A 20412-nucleotide genomic window follows, 5' to 3' on the forward strand; every position below is an offset into this window, starting at 1 on the left:
CAGTCTAACAAAGCAATGGTAACTGTTGAAGAAGACTTGGTAACATGGCAGGACATTGATCATTGATCATTGGCCATTGGAAAGAAACATTTAAACTTGACACAAAAAGAAATGGGAATATTTCCTCAACCAGAAGCTGTAATGACTAGCTTTTCACCAAAAAATGCTGAGAGCTTTGTGCTGACCACTGGGACAGGGAGGGACAGAGATGATTAGAGGTAGAGAAAGCATCTGGGAACAACCATAACAGTCCATGGATTAACTATGGCCTCCACACTCAATTTTGTTTTTCTTCTTTGAGGAAAGAAGAGTTTATGAAGATCTCAGAAATTTCAAATGTATTTTTTTTTTAAATTTTGATGAAGGATTCCAACTTTATTTCAACATCACAGGACTACTTTGAAGTTCTGTTATGGAACATTATCTAGAGTCATATGTTTGCCAAATATCTCTAAGTGACATAAAAATATTAAATTCTTTGTAGTTTAAAAGGCCTTTCTAGATATGAAAACTTTAAAACAGACTTATTCATAACACTATCTTTTTTAAAAAGATTTTATTTATTTATTCATGAGAGACACAGAGAGAGAGGCAGAGACACGGGAGGAGGAAGAAGCTCCCTCCACCGGGAGCCTGATGTGGGACTTGATCCCAGGATCCTGGGATCATGACCTGAGCCAAAGGCAGACACTCAACCACTGAGCCCATCCACATGTCCTTCATAACACCATCTGATTGTGCTTTTCACTCTGTGACCTCAGGCATCCTGTGTTATACAAATCCAATACATTCCTGAAAATATTTTGGATATTGAAATTCCAAATAGCCTGAATCTATGTTTTCTTATTTTAAGTGAGAAGAATGAAAACACATTTCTTAAAAACCTAATCAGTTTTCCCATATATCACTAACCCACTCTTAGGAATCCACATAGTTACCCATGGAGGATTTCTGAAAGATATAATGGATTTAAAACAACAGTTGCATTAGTGAACTCATTAGTGAGTGTGGACAAATGGTCTGTGTGACCACGTTGTTCAGTAGCAAATACTGTCTTCCTGCTTAGGATTTTATATTCATTTTCTTCTCTCAAAATGCTTTTTGTTCTCCTGTCGTTTTCGTGATTGGGTTTTCTAGACCTCCTTGGTTCATATACTTTTGTCACAGGCTTTTCCACTTTCTTAGAAGGCATTTTCACTTACCAATGTCAGGAAGATGATGGTGATAACACACACAAGTTTAAATAACGCGATTGACAAGGCAAACGAGAGAAGCCATCTTAAAGGGGAAACAGCTAAGATACCGCAGGGCACCCATGTCCTCTTGCCCAGACTTGTGTTCGAATGATGAGTTTTTACTGGCCCCAGCATGCAGATATTTTATAGCAGGATTTCAATTAGGATAATGCATGTGGGGTAGAAGTGGTTCCAAGTCATTACAAAGAATACTTGGAGAGTGTGATTCAGGTAGTAAATTCAATGTCTGTATTGTGTTCTGTGTACGCACTGTCTTTTCTTTGAGAAAAGAAAAAAGAAGAAGAAGAAGAAAGAAAAAGAAAGAAACTGAAAAAGGTTTTTATCATTAACAAAATAAATTCAAAACACAAAAATACAAAAAATAAAACCAATTATATTTATATAATTCCTTACGGTTTGCACCCTGTCTTCTGATTAGACAACAAATCTTTTTGTGGAAATGATCTCATTTTACAATTCAATCCAACAAATGATGCTGGCCGCCTACGTGGTGGCAGGCACCAGGCCAGGCAAAGAGCTGCTTATGACACAGACCGAGTACCTCGGCTGAATCTGTAAGCTTGTTCCAGAAAGTGTTTTTTTCCTCCTAGTTTCTATGTCTGGATTCCGTGTATCTGCCACTAGGTAAATGGGTTATTTCTCCATAGCACTCCACCTCCCCAAACAAACAAAACCTTTTCCCAACCATGACCAAAGCAGCAGACAATCTGATCATTCAGACTCATTCATTCATTCAAAATGAATGTGAATTCATTCATTCAAAATGTGAATTCATGTTCAAAATAAGAACATGAATTATTAGGTCACGAGTAACCACAATCATTGCATATGATTCCTGTTTATTTTGGAGAAAAATCCAAAGGAACAAAACGCATATGGGCAAATTAAATATCCTTTCCCTATTAAACTTCAGTTTTTAGCCCTAATCTGTTCTTCTTCCCTTACTCCACTTTCCTTATTTTGCAAAAAAAACATTTTACTTTCTTAGACAAAGTTTCCAGTGTCAAAAAGTCCTAGCTCTTCAAAGGGCCCCAAAAGCCTAGTTTCCCCTTTTCTCTGCTTCAGGGTTTCTGATGCTTCTGGAGTCAAAAGCCTATAAGCTATTTCCTTCACTTACTAGAGAAAGGCATTCTCTTTCACTCCTGATACTCTGAATAGACTCTGACGTATGTTAACTGGCTGGCTAGACTTCCAGCGGAAATCTGGCTTTAAGCTTCCAGAACTGACCTTCCTTCCTCTTTTTTTTTCTTTTCTTTTCACAGTCAGAAGAGGAAAAATCAGGAAGACAATGGCAAGCAGTGACAACACTTATATACCCAATAGGACAAAAAGTTCTCCCAGTGATCAGGGCAGCTGTCACTGACACAGACTGACCTCCTCCCCTCCCCTCTCTACCCTTTGAAGGCACCTAAGTACAGTAGTTACTGAGGAGGCAGTTTTCACAGACACCCCCAGGTCAGCATTGTCTGAGAGCAACACACTGTAAGCCACATAATGTAATTTAAGACTTTCCTGTAGCCATATTTAACAAGTAAAAATAAACAGGTAAATTAACTTTACTAATATACATTATATAACACAATGCACTCAAGAGTATCTTTCAACACATAATCACTATAAAATATAAGAATGTGACATTTTAGATTCTTTTCTTCATGTTAAGTGTACTTCACATGTATAGAGAGGCAAATTTGGATGGCTTGGTTTTTATGGGGAATAGTTGCAGTGTATGATTTTATACATTTTTTAGTTAGAAAAGTATATTCACATAACTGAGGTGCTCCAATGCACTTAAAAGTTTCTCATAACTGAAAATCATTCTTCTCCAGTATTCACATGCACATTGATAAAACTGGCTCATCTTTTAAAAAAAATATCTGCTTTGACTTTAAAGCAAAAGACATTTTCAAATCAATGTCTGCCTAAGTAAATCCATTACCTCTTGTGTTAACTCAGTATTAACGTTGAACTCAAAATGGTATTGACAGATTGAAAGGCAGCTTTTTGTCAGTCTCGGCTTCTTCATATTTTTCTTGTAGTTTTTGCAGCCAGTTTACATAACGCTTTCAATTACAATGAAAATCTTCGGCACATTGACTAATGAAAGGAAACTATAAAAATCATTATTGTTGATTCTATTATAAAAAGTTTCAGCTTCAATTTAAAATCTTGCATCCGTCCAGGTAGGTCACTGATAAGCTTTTCCTTTCTTTGGAGCTCCAAATTTAGTTCATTTATATGCCGTGTGATATCGGCGTGAAAATATAGATCATGTTGCCATGTTTTATCTGATCATTGGATATTTGGTAAATATTTCTTTATTTTCAAGGATGAAAATTGGAATTGGAGTTAACAGTACATTAATGTTTGTAAAACTTTTCCACCGCTCAACCAAAGAGTATTGGCAAAGAAGTCATGAGACCATTAAATTCCCTGTCTTCTACTTCTTTCAACAGTTCTGTTTACTTGTAATGATTCATTGCATTTGCATGTATGCACTGAATGATTTTAACAACTGTATCCAGGACAGATTTCATGGAGTCTGTTTCAGAAAACTGGGCATAAATATTTGTAAGATGTATCATATAGTGAAACAAAGAAATAACGGAAACATCAGTTCCTTTTTAAAAATTCCAATAAATCTGTGATTTGAGCTAACATAGCTAGAAAATTGTTTATGGTGTTAGAAACTAACTTTTTAATATCTAGCCAAAATTCTTCTCTGACAGATATAAAATAAAATACATCTATGTCATTAGTTTGATATTTTAGGCTATGAATGGACAATATTTCTTTATAAATTAAGAAGTCCTTAGAGACAAAACATATTCCAAGTACTTGTTGGGAAATGTCTTTTATATCTTGTGACTCATTAAAGATTAAACAAAACAAAACAAAAACTTGCAGTTTTTCAAGTTTTGATATTGTTAAAAAGGTCTTGTATTTTATTTTATTTTTATAAAGACTTTATTTATTCATGAGAGACACACAGATAGAGAGAGACAGGCAAAGGGAGAAGGAGGTTCCATGTAGGGAGCCTGATGTGGGACTCAATCCTGGGACCCCGGGATCACACGCTGAGCCAAAGGCAGATGCTCAACCACTGAGACACCCAGGCATTCCTAAAAAAGGTCTTGTATTTTATAAGCAATTGTTTGGTGGCTTAACTGAAGTTTTTTTTGAGAAACGGCTTTTTTTTTTTTTTTTTTTAGTATTTTCCTCATGATTTTCTAATAAAATATCTATAACTGAAATACTTTCTTTTTCATCTCCATCTAAAAATGAATGCATATGTGTGTACGTACGTGAGAATCAGAGCAATTTTATACTTGGCCAAAATGACAAGGTATATGAGATCCTATTTAAAAGTCTTAAAATTTTGTGACAACATAGATTGACCTGGAAGACATCATGCTAAGTGAAATACATCAGTCACAGAAAGGCAAATGCTGCATGATTCTACTTACATGAAGTATTAAACCAGTTAAGAAAGCAGAAAACTTAAGAAGCAGAAAGTAGGCAGTTGGTTGTTGGTGGGTGGGGAGAGAAGAAAATGAGGAATTGTTCAATGGGTATAAATGTAGTTATAACAGAGAAGTAAGTTCTAGAGGTCTGTTGTACAACATTGTGCCTATACTTAACAATATAGTACTGTGCACTTAAATTGTTAGGAGGGTAGATCCCATGTTAAGTGTTTTTAACACATACACACACAGAGCAAAGGGATACGGGAAAACTTTTGGAGGTGATAATATGTTTATTACATTGGTTGTAGTGATGATATCACAGGTGTCTACATACATCCAACCTCATCAAATTGTATACATTAAGTATGCACTATTTTTAAAATTTCAATTATGCCTCAGTGAAGCTGCAAAAAAGAAAAAAAGATTAGAGGAATCTAAACAAGTCAAACCTGTAAAAACAAAACAAAACAAAACAGAGGAGTAAAATGGTGGTTGGCAGGAGATGGGGATTGGGGAGATAGACTGATGGTGTTTAAGAGTATGAACTTATGACAAATGGTGAATAAGTCATAGTGTGATAAATATTGCCTCAATGGCAATCTTACTACAACACATAAAATTATCAAAGAAACATACTACATACCTTAAATTTATAAATTGTAACATGTCGAATTCATCAAATAGAAACAAAATTAGAAACTTTGAAGATTTGGGCAGCCTGGGTGGCTCAGCAGTACAGTATCTGCCTTCGGCCCAGGGCGTGATCCTGGAGTCCCGGGATCGAGTCTCACATCGGGCTCCCTGCATGGAGCCTGCTTCTCCCTCTGCCTGTGTCTCTGCCTCTCTCTGTGTGTCTCTCGTGAATAAATAAAGAAAATCTTAAAAAAAAAAACAAACAAACTTTAAAGATGTATTTATTTATAGAGTGTGAGCAAGGGGAGGGGCAGAAGGAGAGGGAGAGAGAAAATCTCAAGCAGATTCCACCAAAGCACAGAGCCCGATGTGAGCTTGATCCTATGACCCTGAGACCATGACCTAAGCCAAAATCAAGAGTTGGACACTTAACCAACTGAGCCACCCAGGGCCCCCAAAATTAAAAACCTCAGAGAAAGAAAATAGATTATCTATAAGGGGAAAATTTTTTTTCTTAGATATTTGATTCTACTTTGAAGAATAATTTCAACAATCTTCTGAATATTGTGAGGAAATTTATCAAATGCCTTATGTGTTTGGTAAAAATGTCTCTTACTATTGCACACTTTATTATCTTTTTAAAAAATTTTATACAAAAATCAACTTTTTCATTTTGCACCACTTCAGCAAATTCTGATTGCCATTCATTGTGACATTTACTCACATATCTTTTCCATGACAGTACTAGCTCCAGGACCTCTAAGCAATTTAGCATCAGTAGTATGCCTTCATTTTGAATTGCGGTACAATTAAAACAATATATGCCATTTAATTCACCAATTATGATTTATGGGTATCACTGTGACTTGCACTGTCTGCCTAAAATATTCAAATAAACACATCAGAATGTTACACTGGTGTTCAGAAAAAAATAATTTGAATTGAATCAATAGGTGGCCATCAACTGGATTAGTGGAATGCTTACAAATAATACTAGAAACAGCACACATGCTCAACACACAAGAGAAATCTTGAAGTGAAGTACGGTCCTACCAAAATGATCAAATTGTGTTATTAGAAGAATATTTTACACTACTTCAGTTTTTTAAATGTAAATTATTACCACGAGTGCTCAGTGGCTACAGGTTGCTAGTGGTCACTGTACTGGACACTGCAGTCCCAGATTATGTAGCAGCTAGATATGTATGCCTTGCAGACTCCTAGCTGAATCTAAAATCCCTCAACCAAGGGATTTTGATTCCATTCGCTTAAGTGAATATTCAAAACCGCACATGAACAGATATTTTAAAAATACAATTACAGTGTACTTTATGTGGCTCCTCTAAATAAGGATATAATGAAATAACAATATAAATTAAGAACAAAAAAACACTAAACTTTCAGAAACCTAGCTTTCACAAGTTCTGCATTTTTTATTACATATTATATTAAATAGGCTATCCCATGTAAACCGTTTAACACAATAAAACATAATAAGCGACACACTTGTTTGTTTTTTCCCGTGTGTCATCCGATTGCCGATGATTTTGAGCCAAAAGAATTTGGAGCTGTTGTCCATTTGCTGTTGGGACGGGTGTGGGGGGCGGGGACCAAGGTGATGTTCAAGAGCTGAGGCTGGGCTTGTAAGGTAGCAGAAGTCCTTGTCAACATCCCCCACCCCCCCACACCCCAACCCGTGACCCCATCCCTGACTGCCAGGCTTGCTCAGCACAGGAGCTCATCATCCCAGGCTGGTGTCTTGCTAGGGCCCTTCCTCTCTGACCACATATACTGAGAAGGCTGGCATTGAGTGGAGGATCCTACCCAAGGGTGAGCTTGGGGGAAACAGCAGAACAAGCTTTCATGCAGCTATTGTTTTGGAAGCAAAAAAGAGAGGTATTTTTCCCTCTACCCTGAACCTTGTGTATTTGAGTGACCTGCAGAAGGAAGGGGGCTGCTCTGAGTTAGTAAGCCTTGAGCCCCTCTTCCCTAATCATAGCTGCTTCTGTCCTAGCCAGCTGTGCCTGTTAAAGATCTTCATTTGTTCCAGATCGCTGGACTTTGAGGCAGGTACTATTTACAGGAAGTACAATGAAGGACTCTTCAGTCTTTAGCACTGAGGGAAGATACCCCATCTGCCTTCAAACATGTAAACCTATTGTTCAAATTCTGGATACTGGACTTGCAATTATTATCAGGAATATTGCTATCATAAATGAGTAAAAGGGAGTTATAAGAGTAAAAGCTGGTATTTATTGAAAGCTTGCCATATCATAACTGTCTCATTCATCCTCAAAGCAACATTTGTTGGGAGTGTTTTTACCTGTCATTCTGAGATGATGAACCTGAGAATGAGATGATAAATACTGGCCCAAGAACATATAGCTGAGGGAGGGTGAAGCTAGGATTCCAACCTAGACAGTCTGACTTTAGAATCTGATATATTTGCATGTGCATATCTAGTATGTGTCTATATAAAAATATGTATGGGGGCACCTGGGTGGCTCAGTCGGTTAAGTGTCTGCCTTTGACTCAGGTTGTGATCCCAGGGTCCAGAGATCAAGCTCCACCTCTGGCTTCCGGCTCAGTGGAGAGCCTCCTTCTCCCCCTCTCTCTGCCTGCTACTCCCCTTGCTTGTGTTCTCTCTTTCTGTCAAATAAATAATAAAGTCTTAAAAATATGTATGATATATGAGATGTGTATCTATATATGAGACCTGCCTATATATCCATGTGTAGATGTAGCTCTATCTGCATATTATATATAAAGAGAGATATAATACATGTCTGTATAAAACATATCTAGTATTTTTTACTTATTGCTTCTATTTAATCCTACCTGAACTGAAATCTTAAATACCATCCAGTGATTTACTTAACATTTGCTCATAACACTTACCTTGTATTTTTGCTGTTTTTATTATTATTGAAATGACTGAACTATTTATTTTTTTTTTCATTTAAGGTTGGAAACTCTCTTTCAGAAGGGACTCAAGAAGAAAGCATAGTGCAAGACACAGTAATTAATAGCCAAGTCCTGCAGAGTACAGTCAAAGGATGCAAGGAGAGTGGCCAATCAGGCCCTTGCATTGAACCGATTGGCCCATAAGGACAATGAGCCGGCTCTCAGCTTTCTGGCAGTGACCAAAACACCAAACACACTTAGATTACATAGTTTCCATTTTCTGATAAGAAATGGACAGCTATAGACAGCTCAAGAAGGAATTAATGTCTGGATCTTTAAATAAAGGGAATTAGGCAACACCATGGAAAATACCTAACCCTGCTTTTATGTCACAGAAGAGCCATTCAGGCAGTTGGTTCTCATATTGTTCTTAAATAAGAGCAGCTGCCTTTACATCCCAGCTGGCTACTTGTTAAAGCATCTCCACAGGCTGAAAAAATGTGATGCCGTGCTTCCTTCAAGGCCTAAAATCACATGAGTAGATTCTGGAGAATCTCTGATGGGTGGTTTATATGCTTGGACCCTCTCCAATCCCCGATGCCTCAATGATGTCTGGGCACATGCTAAGTACCTATAAATAATGACCACAGCCTCTAAACAACATAGATTTTTCCAAACCGTTTATTAGAACGAGAGCTGGGAAAGTAACACGTCCTTCTGTGTTGTAATCTTAAAAGCTGGACTCGGAATCCTTCTGAGACAGGCTGCCCATCGGTGGACAGGCATGAGCCACACAGGATGGAGCGAGGGGACAGCCTGGAATCATACTTGGATAATGTTCTGGCACTGTTCTAAATAGCTCTATGAAAGAGCTATCATTATCATCTACGTTCTTCAAATGAGGACATAGAAAGCTCCGAAAAATCCAAGGTCACATATAAGCATCCTTGAGTACAGAGACCCTGATAATAAGAGAGCAAACTACTAATTGGGCAGACTTAGGAAACCTGGTCCATATTACTTGGGGAACTAAGACCTCCGCTTGACAACTGGTTTAGGCTGTGATCACCTGTCTATACCCCCTCAAAGTAAACTTCTCTACCATTCTCTACTTTTTTGCTAAAGAAGTCATCTATTGGGCACCACAGATGAGTAATAGTGTGAAAAAGCAGCTTAAATAGCAGAATGATTCAATTTAACCAGTTGGAGAAGATTGTATAAAACTGCTCTTTTTAAATTTTGATGAATGTGCTCTTATTTCTATGATTTAATTATGGTGTAACTTATATTAATTAATGTTCCTTCTGGCAATAGCTAAAGTACAAATTCAATTGTTGCTTAAGACCTTCCCTAATCAAAGACAATAAAACAATGCCACCGGTTCAAAGGAGAAAGGCTAGCCTTCCTGTTTCCTAAGGCAGAGGGACATGCCCCTAATTTTTCCTAGTATTATGAAGATTAATAAAGGAGCAGTGCTAGGTCATTGCCCCATTTAGTGCCATTTAAAATTGGTACTGTTTCTGCCTTGAGAATCTAACTAGTCTAATGGTGCTGTGTTTCCCAGAGGTGCTAGAGAAGTGGAAGCTAGCCTCAAGTCTGTGTTACGTATTAAATGATGTTGAGTGGCCCGAGTGGCCTTGATGATTTCCCAATGCAGAGGAAAACATTCTTTAATAGAGCTTTGTTCTTACAAGCACTTTTTAATGGTAATAGTAAGAATAGGAAAGTGGGTAGAGATGGGAGGTCACGTTAATGGGTTGAGGGATTGCAGAGATCTGAGGGGCTACGGGAGAATAAGAAAAGATTTTAAGTGTTAGTAGCTCCCATAAATGGTGCCACCAGCAGTGGAAGTAGGAAAGTTAAGAACGAGGTAGGTTTAGAGGGTCTTGAAGGAACTGAAACCATGGGTGGAAATCTATTTAAAAACAGACAGTAGGGGGCAGTAAGTTTCTAAAAAACCAACAGTCACTCACCTGCCTTGTTTGGAACCTAGGCTGTCACTGTTTCCCATTAAAATCGACATCCTGTCAAGGGTCCATACTGGTCTAATGAAGGTCTGAAAGAGGCCAACGGCCGATAGGAGCTGGTATTGCCATCTTACAACCTGATGCAACTTGTAGAACCAATGCCAGATCATCCATCTATTCTTCTATCTGTTCAAATTCATTCCTCTATTCAACCAGCATGCGTTCCTCTGAGCCAGGCACTATGGGCACTGTTCTGGGCACTGGGGATAAAAGGTTAATAATAGCCTAAGGAGCTTAATCTTATCTTAAGACATGATAAGGAAACAGGTAATAACATCAGAGTGAGTAGGCGATGCCAGGGAGGGCGGAAGGGGCATTATGTGAGCTCAGAGGAGAAGCATCTAACTCAGCCCTGGTGAGTCAGGCTGAAAGGAAGGGGAGTCGAGAGCCAGGAGAGGTGGCGAGGTAGGAGCCTTCCAGGTGGAGCTGCAAGCAGGTCAACATGGTTGGAGCAGAAAGGGGTATTCATGAGTGTGGACTGGATTCAAGAGCTGCAAGGTGCTATCTACTGAAGGACTAGAATGATCTCTCTACCTAAAGTGGGAAGGATGGAGCGGGCTTGAGGTAGAGCCTCAAGGAGTGTGGCTTGTTGTCTTCCGGTCATCTGGGGATGAGAGCCAAGGCTTCCCACCTCAGTAAGGAGCATCCTGGGAAATCGGGATTAGTACTTTGGCCCTAGCACCATTGGGCACCCGGCTCTGATGCACCCTACCTTCTGCTGCCACTATAGTGGTGCTTTTCAAGGAACAGGAAGAAATCGTATTTCCTAAGCACTTCCTTCATACCAGGCACGATGTAAGCATCTCATAGTGTCTATGAGATACAGATTATTTTTATCTCCAGTTTACATAAAAGGGAACTGAAGCTCAAAATTTTGAGCAGCTTGCCCCAGATGGCACAGGTAGTAAGGACCCAAGGGAGGATCTGAACCCAGGCAAATTGTGTCCGGAGCCCACACTTGTGACTGTAGGGAATATAAAAAGGGCAGGTGGCGTTCATTTCTCTAATTTGGATGTTACCATATCATAGGAGAAGAGTCTGAAAGATAGAACCACACTTTTTTTGTGTGTGGGAAAAAAATGTATATAACATAAAGGATGCCATTTTAATCATTTCTAAGTGTACAATTCAGTAGCATTAATCACATTCACACTGTTGTATAACCATCACACCATCTGTTTCCAAAAACATTTCCATCATTCCAAATAGAAACCCAGTACCCAGTAAGCAATAACGTCTTCCCCCAGCCCATGGTGAGCTCTACTTTCTGTTTCTATGACATTTCCTCTTTTATATATTTCATATACATGGAATCAGACAATATGTGTGCTTTTTGTCTCTGGCTTATTTGCTTGTTTCACCTACCACAACGTCTGCAGGGTTCGTCTGTGTTGTAGCATGTGGCACAACTGCATTCCTCTCTATGGCGGGATAATATTCCATTGTATCGCACACCACGTTTTGTTTATCCATTTATCTGTTGACAGAGACTGGGTTGTGTCCATCTTTCAGCTACTGCAAAAACAACAACAACAACAAAAACGCTATAATGACATCAGTGTACAAGTGACTGTGTAAGTCCCCACTTTCAGTTCTCTTAAGTATGTACCTAAGAGTGGAATTACTGGGTTGTCTGATGAGTCTATGTTTGGCTTGTTGAGGAACTGCTGCCAAACTATCTTCCACAGCAACTGCATCATTTTATATTCCCAGCAATAAGGCTACCCTACAAGGGTAGACCCATAAGACTTTAAAGGTGGAAAGGATCTGAGTTTATTTAGTTAGCCCCTTTACAACTAGGGCGACATTAGTAGTTTAAAAATTAGTCCCCCTTTTTGATTGTTGACCATATGCCAGCCATTTTATATATAAGATTCCACTGAATCCAAAATCCTACAGTTTTTACAGGTTAAGAAACTGATGCTCAGAGAGGCTGATCTAAATGTTCAGTATGTCACCAAGGAAAACCTGTAGAGTTCAAGCCTGTGCCTCTTCCCAAGTAGATCACCCATGATCCTAAACATGGATCTTCTCTAGGGTATGAGGTTACTGCCTGGGCTTGGGTCTCAGTTTCGTCCCGCTCTAGAATGATCACAAAATGACTGTGCTAGTGAAAGCTTTTAATTACTTCTGTAGATTCATCTGAGATTTACCTTGTGTGTGTGTGTGTGTGTGTGTGTGTGTTTTCATATTACCTGGGTTCATGTTTTTAAAATGCAGCTTCCTTGTCAAGAAACAATGGAACAGGCAGGAAACAAAACACTTTGTTGTTATTGTTGAGTAAATATAGCATTGGTGCTGGTTCTTCCTTTTCGGAATCTTCTCCAAAGTATTTCTCTGTGTAGCTATTTAATCTGATCCATAATAAACATTGTGCTAATTTGGATGCTTTTAGAAGTTGGAGAACTCATCAGATTTTTACATCTGTCTTTTTGTCCTTCATGGGTGTGCTTATCACCCATCTCTTGTCTGATTTTCTTTGTTATGGATTGAATTTCCATATGCTGCCACAGGGCCTGTAGCCTTCCTTTCCAACCATCTCTTTACCGCCCGAGACTGTTCCCACACCACTGTGAAGCACAGGCGTGTTCTGTCTTTAGCCAATGATAACATTTCCCCAAAAGAAATTTCCTTCTGCTTCTCCTCTGCCTTGGAGGTGTTTGATTTCATTCATTTGTTCTGTCTAATGTCCTCATTACGCAATGTCCTCGTTGCAGCGTGGCAGGCTTCCTTTTGTCTTTAGCTTTCTAAATGATTTGGTTGGCCATTCTGGAGGTCATATTACTTCTTTCCTCATCTAGGATTTTAAACCCTGGGGTTGGTGATACTGAGAATTCGTCTTGCGCGCTTCCCAGTCTGCTTTTTTTTTTACTTTCAGTCTTTAGACTGAAAGCACACTCAAGAGGAGAAAGAGTCCTTGCAACTGCTCCCCAACGCTTTCTCCAAGGGGCTCTTCTTATTAATTTTCTCCTCTCTCTTAGGTTCCTCGATATTCTAGCTGGGACTTTCACCTCTGCTGGCTCACCTGGCTGCCCCAGGTACCCTGCCGGTGGTTCTGGCTTCAAAAACATAGTTGCTCATATTTATATACAGCTTTATATTTCATAAAGCATACATCATGTGACTTGAGTCTAACTTCAGTGCAGCAAGTAAGCCTTATAAACGCTATTTATAGATGCGAAACTGAGGTATAAGGAAGCTAACCAACTTTCCCAAAGCCACACATACTAAGTGGCAGAAGCAGGTACAGATTTACATTTTTCTTATATTTTATTTTATTAGCACTTAGGTACAGTCAAATTCCCTCTGGTTCCTAGTAATCAGATAGTAAATTGGCCAAAAACAAACAAACAAACAAAAAAGATGAAGAAGGTAATGTGAAACGAAAAGGAAATAAGGTGGGAAGGATGAAAGATTAAGTCCTAAATCTGAACCACATATTCTTCATTGATCTGTATTTGTTTCCTCTTGTTGCATTCAGATTCCCTACAAAATTAGCAGCTTAAAAAAAACTCTCGCCTAGTATCTCACAAATCACGGTTCAAATCTGGTATGGAGAGGCTGGGTTCTCTCTCAGAGGATCCCAAGGCTAAAATCAAGGTGCTAACTCGCCTGCACTCTCATCTGGAGGCTCTGGGGAAGAATCCATTTCCAAGCCCATTCTTGTTGTCAGTTCCTTATGGTTGTAGGACTGATCCCTTTTTCGTTTCTGGTAGTCCCCAGAGCTGCGTCTCCTAGAAGCTGCCAAATTTCTTGATAAGTGGCCTCTCCCTCTTCAAGTCATCAGTGGTACCTTGAATACTTCTGCTTGAGATCCCTGACTTCCCCTTCGGTCAGCAGCTAGAGGACACTCCGTTTTTAAGGGGCTTTTAGGATTAGGTCCTACCCACCTAGTTATTCTTCTTATTTTAAGGCCAGCTGTGCCTTCTAATGTAACCTAATGATGGGAGTAAAGTCCATCCTCTCCGCAGTTTGGAGGATTTTGCAGGATGTATAGGGGGCAGGTGGTGGTGGTGCTGAAACACATTTTGGAGTCTTGTCCTCTGGAAAAAAATATTGTTTTACACACACACACACACACACACACACGTTCCTCCTTGCCATCTTAACACCGCAATGTCTGGTATTCCCACTGGGAGCCTTCAGGGATCCCTAAAACGTCTCCAATACTCACTGTTGATTTTCTCTTTGAGTGTGGCCTCAGGCAGCCACACTGGACTTCTGAGTGCTCTCAGCTGTCTAGTAGACCTTTCTTGACTCCAGTCCCAAGAATTCCTAAATATCTCTGTCATTCCCCTAAAGGTCCTTTGGCTCCCCAATCCTGCAAATCCCATCCTTATTCCTGACCTCTCTCTTAGTGCCTGGGGTGGTTTTTATTCAGCATCATTCACTTCCTGGTGACAGTGGCCTCTGACTCTTTCCTCAGAGCCCTGGCTGGTATCAGGTCTGGGTCCTCTCCCACTTCCCATGTAGCATAAAATGATGAATGACACCTGGGCTCAGCTCTCGAAGCTACTTGGCTTCCTCTCCATTTCCTGCTCAGATTAGCATCAATTAAGCTGTCTTCTTCCCAATATCCCACTATCCACTTGGCACCTTCCAGCCATTTCTCATTTCTGATCTGATGAGCACAATGAATTCCAAGCTCATTTGTTGAGCTGGGTGACAGATATCCCAGCACTCAGCCAATACCACGGTCTGGAGATTCAGACTATGATTCTCTCAAAGTAACCCTATAGCCTACCTGCCCCAGGGAAGGGGTCCTTTAGGATGACAGCTTTAAGATGTCACCAAGTTATGTGCTCAACATTTTCTCAGGTGCCTTACTGTCTGTAAGGAATACGGCAACCCTGCAAGGGAAGTAGTATTAGACACATTTTACCAATGAAGACACCGAAGCTGAGAAAGTTCAAACAATTTGCCTGAGGACATAGAACTAATAAGTGACAGAAACACCTCACTTGGCGCCTCTTCCATCCCTGTGATTGCTTGTTCTTACGGAAAGAATAACACACCTACTATCAGAATGCCATAAACACAGCGCAAGGGCGTCGTGCTCTCACACTCCGGCTCCTCGTTGCTTGTACCCCATATGCTTTTTAAAGGCTTTGATTTAGGAAACATTCTGCTGCGGTCGTTCGCTGTCACTTCTGCCTCCAGTGCCATCAGCAGGGCTGCTGCTTGCACATCCCGGCACAAGGCCAGGCCGTGAAGGCTTTCATAAGGACTCCAACGACAAAACAACCCTGAAAACAGTTGTATCGAGTGCCATATGGAAAAATCACGTGTGGTGTGTACATTTGGGGCAGCAGCAGTGCCTCCACTTCCTGTGGGTATGCACCTGCGGGGGCGGGGGTGGATACTCTCTGAGTTTGACTGTGTGTCTGGGGCAGAGCTAGGCCCCAGGCAAACATTCCCACTGGACCCCCCACCACCACCCTCACTCTTGAGTGTGTAACAGATCAACAGCAGAGAGTGTTGTGGTTGCAGTGGATTCCTTTGCTCTGACCCTGGTTGGCTCAGCGCTGCCGTTTTATTGCTCCCCACGAAGGCTGCGCTGGCAAGCCAGCCTCACGACCTGCCAACAGCATTGTGTGCCTGTCAGGGAAACTTCCCAGCCCACAGCCTCGGCCTCGGGCTGAGTGGGGCTGATCATGTTCTGCACCCACTCTCCTTGCTATGGATGAGGAGACACAGAGCAGAGGGGGACCCCCCCTCCGCAGATTGACCGGTGAGCCACCCATGAGGACATCCAGCATGAGAATGTCTTCCCTCTCTGGAGCCGTGGTGCTTGACCAGGCCAATCAGGTTCTCACTCTCGAAAACTGGAACTGGAAGCCTAGTGAGCAGCAGCCAGTTTCGCTGAAAGCAAGGACAGATGAAAGAAGGGGCCCAGGGCAGGAGCAAGAGAGCCACACGAGGGGTGCGGCGGGCATCCTGAGACAGGTGCGGGATGCTAAGGGGCTCCGGTGCCTGGAGTGGTCAGAGCCCCCCGAGCGTCCTCCTGGTAACCCCTCTGATGCCCAACCGGACTTTCATTTCTGCTAGTGTGCTCCAGCCTGTGAGGAGGGTGCGGCTGCAAAAGAGAAGGCAGCTTGCAGCCGGCTAGATAAGAAAAGCAATCCATCTCCCATAGCAGGAAAATCCCAAGGCGTGCCTCTCCCCCACCTCTCCGGGGCCACTGACTTGGCGGTTTAACAACAATGTCCTGAAGATCCTGAGAGTTCCCCAACTTTCTTCTCTGTCACCCCCCAAATCCTGTGGGCTCTTCTAGTCCAATCCCTTTCATTGCCTTTTCAGAAAGACTATAGTGCTCCCGGTGATGACATCTGGAGACTGAAAGGAAAAGGCCTGTTTCTTGAAGCCCTTTCAAAGAGAGAGGGACTTTTTCCACCGATTCCCCCAGCAAGCTTCCCTGCTATGTCACCAGTTCGGATCCTACCTGGTACCCATGCCCACCCTCCATACCCCTGGGGCCAGCTGGGAGGAGTGACTCCTGCATCCCTGTCCTCCCTCCTCCTCCCCCTGTCCCCGTCTCCCTCCCTCCCACCCCCAGGCTGGCTCAGCACTTCCACAGGTGGTCAAAGTGAGCCTTACCTGTCATCGGGGGAGGAGGAAAGAGCAGGGTCTGCTCCGCTAACTTGCTCATAGGCAATGATGCCCTTCCATTGCAGAACCTTCCATTGCAGGACAGGACCTGGCTGCATCTTCTTCTTTCAACTCAAAAAGAATCCATAACATCCAGATCATCTTGAGCAAGTTGGAGGGCTGGGCCTCAGCAGGGACACTGTGTTTGAGATGTGAGTAGGTATGTGAATGCAATGCTATGGGAGGTCCTCAGTCTCCATTACTTTCCAATATTGTACGTGGCCCCAAAGGTTTACACACACACACAGAGTTAAGAGGATCTGAGGAATGGACCTATCACACTACTGCTAGCCACTGGACCAGTTCATTTCTTGCCCTCTTGGCCCTCCCGCCTCGCGTGGCAGTCAGCCCGCTTCTAGCCTACACCGAGGCTCTTCTAGATGAGTGGTTCTCAGAACTTGAGCGTGTCCCACAGGATTGGTGGGAGTGTGCCTTAAAACAAAACTGCTAGGCTCTGCTTCCAGAGTGTCTGATTCAGGAGGCCTGGGGTGGAGCAGAGGATGTGCATTTCTTGTAAGTTCTCCGGGGTGAGGTTCCTGCTGCCCCTCAAGCTGGGGCAGGACTTTGAGAACCACTGCCCCAGGGCAAGGAAGAGAAGCCTCCAGGAAGGCCACTCACAGAATTTGCTCTGCAATAAAGAGAACCTGCTTCCTTTTCACTTACTATCCCCACCTCCCATGCAGCAGTGACTAGAGGGCCTGATTCTCCCAGAAATAGAGGCCACCCCTCTTCAGGAATGTTGGAAGGGGTGGAAGCCTGGCCTACAGCTGGAGGGAGGGGGGAGAGAGGGGGGAGGGAGGGAGAGAAGGGACTTAGCCTCTGGCTGACCGAGTCTAGCTACGCAAATGGGGGCGAATGGGCCTTTGCCAGCCGTGTTTTCTCACCTGTAACACGAATAGGTAGGAGCTCTGTGTGCTTCCCAAAAAAAAAAAAAAAAAGCCTGGGAGGATAGAGAGGAGGGGTGCGTTGAAAGTGCCCAGGTAAAACCCTATGGCCTACAGTCTTATTAGCAAGGGGACTGAATCAGGGCTGTGCACAGGACCCTTTGGGGCTCAGCTCCGGTGAGTTTCACGGCTCCTGGGCTGGTCCGCCTCCCAAGGCAGGTGCGCCCCGCCGACCTCCGCCCTGCGCCCGGGACGGCGGCACCGGGCAGCACGCGTGGGGCGAGCGGATCGCCTCGGCGAGGATGGGGCCGCGTTTCCCTTCCTCCCGCCGCTGCCGGGTCCCGGAGCCCCGAGGGGTGGGGGGTGCGGGCGGAGCTGTCCCGCCGCGGGAGCGGGAGGCGCGGGCGGGGCCGGGGTGCAGAGGGAGGCCGCCCCCGCCCCGCCCCCCTCCCCCTCCCCGCCCCCCCCCCAGCCCGGGGCCCGCGCCCACCCGCCGAACAGTGCTCAGCTGCACCCGCGTCAGCCTTGGCCCCGGGCGCTGGCAAGGGCCTTCGGCTGCCTGGGCCGGGCCTGAACCCTGCGGGCAGCGGGCCAGGCCCTGTCCCGTCGCCTCCCGGCCGTCCGGGTCACCTCCGCGGGCCGCCCCCCCCCCCCGGGGTCCTCCCGCCCATCCGCCGCGCTTGCGCCCCCGAGGGCCGGCAGACACGCGTGCGCCCCGGCCCCCCGACCCCCGCTGCCCCCCTCGGGCCCCCGCTGCCCCCCACGGCGCCCCGACCCCCGCGGCCCCCACGGCCTCCTCGCGGACCCCAGCGGCCTCCCGCTGCCCCCTCGCGGACCCCCGCGGACCCCAATGACCCCTCGCGACCCCCCGAGGCCCCCCCGCGGCCCCCGCTGCCCCCCTAGGCCCCCCGCGGACCCCAATGACCCCCAGCGGCCCCCCGCGGCCCTCGCTGCTCCCCCAGGTTCCCCGCGGCCCCCGCTGACCCCCTAGGCCCCCCCGCGGACCCCAATGACCCCCAGCGGCCCCCCGCGGCCCTCGCTGCCCCCTCTGCCCCCCCTCGGGGCCCCCAGCTGCCCCCCAATGGAGCCCCGACCCCCGCTGCCGCCCCAGGCCCCCCCCGCGGACCCCAATGACCCCCCGCGGACCCCCGCTGCCCCCTCTGCCCCCGCGGCCCCCCCCGCTGCTCCCCCCGAGGTCCCCCGCGGCCCGCCGGCTCCCGACTCCCGCTGCCCCCCTCGGACCCCTCACGGACCCCCCAGGCCCCCAGCGGGCCCCCCGCCGCCCCCCGAGGCCTCCCGCTGCCCCCTCGCGGACCCCCGCTGCCCCCGAGGCCCCGCGCGGACCCCCGTGGACCCCGCTGCTCCCCCAGGCTCCCGGCTGGCTGTCCCCCCAGGGCTCCCCGCTGCCCTCCAGGCCCCCCCCAGGCCCCCCGCTGCCCCCTCCCGCGGCCCCGCCTCCAGCGCCCGCAGCCGGAGCGGAGGCGCGCGGGGAGCCTCCCGGAGAGGCCGAGCCGGCGCCGCCCCGGGGTCCGCCCAGACCGAGGCTCCGGGGCGGGGGTCCCGGCAGCGGCCGCCCGGGGCTGCCAGATGTGCGCAGCTGTGCGGTGCTCGGCGAAGCGGGTCCTGGGTGCGCGCCGGGCGGGAAAGCTTGGTCTCGGGGCCCACGGCGGCCACGGAAGGCCCCGGGAAGCGGCCCCGGGAAGCGGGCCTTTGGATGAGAAACTGGAGACTTGGGCTGAGGATGGGGTCTTGGTTCCATTACCAGCCGGCCGACTTGGGGAATCCTCTTCCCCGGTTCGCTTGAGTGTGGATAATACAGCTATCCTTTGAGCGCTTCCTCTAGTCCATAGATTATTTTTATCCTCCCAACGACTTGCAGGGTAGGTGTTGCCCACATTCTGCAGAGGCAGCGGGATCCTTGCAAAGTGACTTGTGGAGCTTGGACCACTGATAGGGGACCTATGGCTCGAAACTGCCTCTAAGTGGACGCAGCTGCGCTGTCTCTGTGGGGAGGGGGCTGGCATCCAAAGGCTTGGATACCATTTTCTTCTGCCTCCGACTTCCGCCAGGCCCTGAGGCCCAGGCCAGAAGCATGACCATTCCTCCTGCCCACCTTCACAGCAGGGCCTCCTTAGGACAGTTGGGGAAGAGGAGGGAGCTCAGACTGGGGACCCCTGACAGTCTCCCTGGAACCAGGGAGTGACTCCTTCTTCCCATCCAATTGACTGCTCTATGTGCTAGAGAAGCAGGATGGGTTTCCCCATTGTGGAGCTTTCCTTCCCCCCACCACCTGGGCAGAAGGGCTTTTCCTCCCATGTTCAGAGGTTAGAAGGCCAAGGAGGTGCACAGAGTTGCCGCGCATCTCCCAGGGCTCACTCAGTCTCAGGACCCCTGCGAGGCCGCCAGCATCTCAACTTTCTCATCCATGGTCTAGAATTCACATGGCAGATAAAATGGGTGAAATGAAAAAAAAAAAAAAAGGGTGAAATGCTGCCAACAGAAGGACTCGGTGTTAGAGAAACTTGGGTGCTACCGTGAAATATATTAATAGTACCACTAGTGGCCTTGCCTGACCCCACAAGGGTTGTGGTAA

The 20412-nt window shown here is 45.5% G+C and overlaps 1 long non-coding RNA gene across 3 annotated transcripts; it reads right to left on the reverse strand.

Annotated features, from left to right (window-relative positions):
* Positions 1-4993: 4993 nt before the first annotated feature.
* Positions 4994-19751, reverse strand: LOC112648325 (uncharacterized). Of its 3 annotated transcripts, none has more exons than XR_007411785.1 (5): positions 19582-19751; positions 16885-17074; positions 11653-11802; positions 10234-10487; positions 4994-5601 (listed from the first exon to the last, which is right to left on the reverse strand). It is a non-coding gene; the product is annotated as an uncharacterized LOC112648325 (long non-coding RNA). The 3 variants fall into 3 exon arrangements; XR_007411787.1 differs by lacking the exon at positions 4994-5601 and adding an exon at positions 9948-10043 and having other exon boundaries at positions 19582-19749; XR_007411786.1 differs by lacking the exons at positions 4994-5601; positions 10234-10487 and adding an exon at positions 9948-10043 and having other exon boundaries at positions 19582-19733.
* Positions 19752-20412: the final 661 nt, after the last annotated feature.

Source organism: Canis lupus, chromosome 7 (genome assembly GCF_003254725.2).
Source record: "Canis lupus dingo isolate Sandy chromosome 7, ASM325472v2, whole genome shotgun sequence".
Lineage (NCBI taxonomy): Eukaryota > Metazoa > Chordata > Mammalia > Carnivora > Canidae > Canis > Canis lupus.